Source organism: Crocodylus siamensis, chromosome 7, assembly GCF_052110815.1.
Source record: "Crocodylus siamensis isolate JL-2025a chromosome 7, ASM5211081v1, whole genome shotgun sequence".
Lineage (NCBI taxonomy): Eukaryota > Metazoa > Chordata > Crocodylia > Crocodylidae > Crocodylus > Crocodylus siamensis.
Genome location: NC_143401.1, coordinates 214,183 through 217,986, shown reverse-complemented (window position 1 = coordinate 217,986; position 3,804 = coordinate 214,183). Strand labels below are relative to the sequence as shown.

Sequence of the window (3,804 nt, the reverse complement as noted above, 5' to 3'; positions counted from 1 at the left end):
AGCACAGCCCACAGCAGGGCAGGTGCTTTCTTAGGGAATAAAACACTTGTGGGATTGCCCGGACTTCCAGGACAGCGGGAACCAGCAGCACGCAGTCCATCAGCAGGCCATTCCCAGCCTGGGGTGCAGACGTCTGCTTTGCTGCCAGGCTGGGCCTGTTCTGCCAAGGCAAGCACAGGGTTAATGCCAAATTTCTTCTTTTCAGCACAGAAGGTTGGGATCTCCTTCCCCTCCTCCTCTTCTTTCTCTTCCTCTTCTTTCCTCCTGGAAGTGTCCGAGGAGGCTGTACCGTGTGATGAGCCTGGTAATGAAGCGGTGGGGAGATCGATAGAGCAGCAGGCTGAGCAGGAGCTAATGAGAATCAGCAACCGGACCCACAGCCGTCCACTCGGCACAAGGGGAGACGCTGCACCCCGAAGGCCACCGTGCCGGGGCAGCATGGACATGCAGCATGGGATGAAGGTTACATAATGTGCTACCCAGCTGGGCATGTCCGGAGCTGGGCTCAAGGGACTGAGGAACATATAACACCAGCACCGGGATCAGGCTGTGCCAGGCCGCTTGGAGACGTCCTTGCCAGGGCAAGGGCAAATTCAGCCCTATGCAGAAGGGTCGGCATGAGCCGTTCTGACACTGTCCACTCATGGGGAGGTACTCTCTGTCATTACTGCTGTACTTACCTGGCAGGGGAAGCAGCATGACCACGTAGGCGAGCTCCCCAGGGTAATTGTCTCTGATATGTCCTCCATAGGAGGTCTATATTGAGCAGATTCTTTTTGGTATTGGGTGGTGGAACCGGAGCGTGCTCCATCCACTCCATGCATTGACCTGGTATTGCAGTGCTTCCAGGACCGGTGCAAAAAAAAAAAAAAAAGTCTGCTGCTTCCAAGCGGTTGGTCAGACCCCAAGGGGCTATGAAAGGCAGGGCTGTTGTTCCCATGCAATAGTCTGACCCTGCACCAGCAAGCCCCAAACCCAACAGTTCTGCCAGAAGTGGGAATATTCCCACGTGGAAATAGCACCGGGGGAGCTGCCAGCTCCGGCTGGTTGCTTCATGCCCTCCCTGGCTGGACTACATTTCCCAGGAGGCCCGTCTGTGTGCAGAAGCAATGCATGATGGGATTCCAGCGCCCACGGGACGTCACCCGGGGCACGGCGCGGGAGTGCAGAAGAGCGGGTGCCGCAGCGGAGCCGGCACCAAACCGGAGCCGGCTGCTCGTGGGCTGTCGGAGGCTCAGGCGCGCGGGTGCAAAATCCGTTCCCTCCCGACGGCTGACGCCTGCAGCCCCGCTGCTCCCTCCGCCGGCGGCTCTGGCTGGAGCTTTTCCGGCGAGAGCCGCTTGCGCTGCCCGCCGCGCACCTCCCGCCCTGGCCGCGGGCGAAGGAGAGGGGCGGCGGAGGCCCCGGCCGGGCGCCGCGAGAATCCGCCCAGCCGCTGTACATCACTGGGACCAGCTAGCCAAGTCCCCCTGCTGTCCTCCTGACTCACCCCGCTCCCAGCTCCGCGGCTCAGCCTGGTCTAGTCCACCTGCCGGCCCCCCACGCGCAAGGAGTTAAACCACTTCCCCAAGACAATGAGACTTTATGGAGGCAGTTGCACATTTACACTGAGCAGCCATGAAATTCATTGACAAACTAAATCCTGTAATCTCCTTTTAAGTACCTTTGTAATGACTGGATTAGTTAGATAGTCCTCTGCTAGCCAGAGCATAATAGCTAATCCTGAACAATCCAATATCCAACATTAATTACGGTGACCTGTATCTCCCTTCCCACCTGGCTCCGCATTGATGAACTGATGAGTCCCTGGTCTCCATCTGCTGCCTGCCGTGATGCTGGCTCAGTCCATTCTCTGTTCTGTCCACAAAGCCTGAGTGTACATTTATTAAGTGCGTTTAACTAGTTACACGTGTGCTAATCTCATCATAACCATGCTGCATTAAGCCCCATCATTCATGATATATGGGGGCATCTGCTGCAGGCTGCTGTCTGCTTCACACGGGGGAGAGCAGCTTTGCAGAGCCAGTGTCCTGCGACAGGGAGGCCTCAGCCCGAGGAGGGCGTTTGGCTGGAGATGTCTGAGCCTGGACTTAACAGAAACACAAGGTTAGAAAGGGGGAGAGAGACCCTGAACAGCTCAAAACCGCGCGGCCCTGAGTGCTCACGTGCTCCCCTTGGCCTGTGCAAAGCAGGCTCTGCCTGTCCTCACGCGCCCCTTGTGCCTAGTGAGATGCACATCCTACACCCGGCTGTTTTAAGACCTCATGGCCCCAACCCTGCGGTTAGTTTGCATTGCTGCTTCCAGGGGTCGGGGCCCCGCAGTGCAGGGTGCTGGACAAGCGCAATGAGAGAACCCCTCCGGGCCCGGCTGAGCTGAATGAGCAGATGAGGCAGATGGGCACGGAGGTGCTGGGCATGGGACAGGCCAGACAGCCTCCAGCAGTGCTCATGACTGCCAAGGAGCTGGACAGGTGCCAGTGCCGGACAGTGCACGGCGTGGTCAGAAGTCTCCTGCAAGGGCTGGGGCCACACCCTGTGTCCGTACAGGTTTGGAGCCAAGGAGCCTGGAGCCTTTCACCACCTCGCAGGGCTGAGCCCTGAACATGGCGCACTCTGCTCCCTGCACCCTGCGTGCAGCCGCACGGGAGTTTGGCCTCCGCGCTGGTGTCTCTGGCTGTAAATCAGCAAGCACTGCTTCCACGCCTTCCCTTGCGCACTGGGCATTCAGCTCGAGTCCAGCTCCATCACCTGCAAAGCTGCGCTCCTGCCTGCCTCCAGCTGCCTCGAGGGGCTATTGATGTCCTTGTGTCCTCTGGGACCTGCCAGCGCCGTCCCAGAGACCACCCTGCTATTTCTGAGCCCTGGGGTGGGACTACCGCCTGCAGCAGAGTGTTTTCCCTACCGGCCCACATTGCTTCCCGTGTCAGCTCTAAGCTAATTGCATGCAGTCATTAACAAAATTAAGTGTCCCTTAGTGCTCGGAGAGCAGCCCAGATGGAAGAATCAGTACCACAGCCTTGCGCACTGCCTGCCTCCTCGTAGGGCCAGTGTAGCTATTATTTTTAATGATGTGCAAGCTGATTTGGGGAACAAGAATCGATGGGAGGTTCAAAGCCGGTAGGACCGGGCTTCACATGTGTGTGCTGAAGGGATGAGCTACCCAGGGCTTGGCTTTGTTTAAATGTGAGTGAGGAGCTGAGACTCCTGTCTGATGTTTCCTGGGTGTCTCTTCCTATTCTCCAGCTAACAGAAGAAATTGATTTCAGATTGCGTTTCTGTGTTGAAGCCAAGATGACAATCATATATTTCACTTGTGGACCTGAGTGCATAGCTCTATTATTCATTCTCTGACTTTGCGTTATGGCAGTGCTTGTGTCAAATGTACCAATTCCAGCAGATTTAATGGAGTTGGCCTCTCCACCCCTGTCTACACCGGAGCTGATATTTTCCACATACATCAGCTGTATCTACCAGCGGGGAAAAAAAAAAAAATCTCTTGCTCCAGTGACTCCTGTTTTAGAGCAAGTGAAGAGGACAGGAGAGTCTCCTGCTGAACCAGCTGAATATCCCTGCATGGTGTGATGTTGTGCCCATGCGTGTGTGCATGTAAGTGTGTAACTGTGCATGGGACCGTGCGTGTGCATAGCTGCATACATGACCTGGTAGGCCTGCTTGTGTGGATGTGCCCAGCCCTGGATTGTGCAGCTGTGTCTGGGAGCTGCATGGGGCAGTGGGGAGGGCACCCAGCCTAGGAACATGGTCAGGAGAGGGCTGTCCTGAACCAGGGCCTAATACAACCCCCAA

General features: G+C 56.6%; 1 pseudogene; it reads left to right on the top strand.

Annotated features, from left to right (window-relative positions):
* The first annotated feature begins 654 nt into the window (after positions 1-654).
* Positions 655-865, top strand: LOC149859214 (U2 spliceosomal RNA; annotated as a pseudogene).
* The last annotated feature ends 2,939 nt before the right edge of the window (positions 866-3,804 follow it).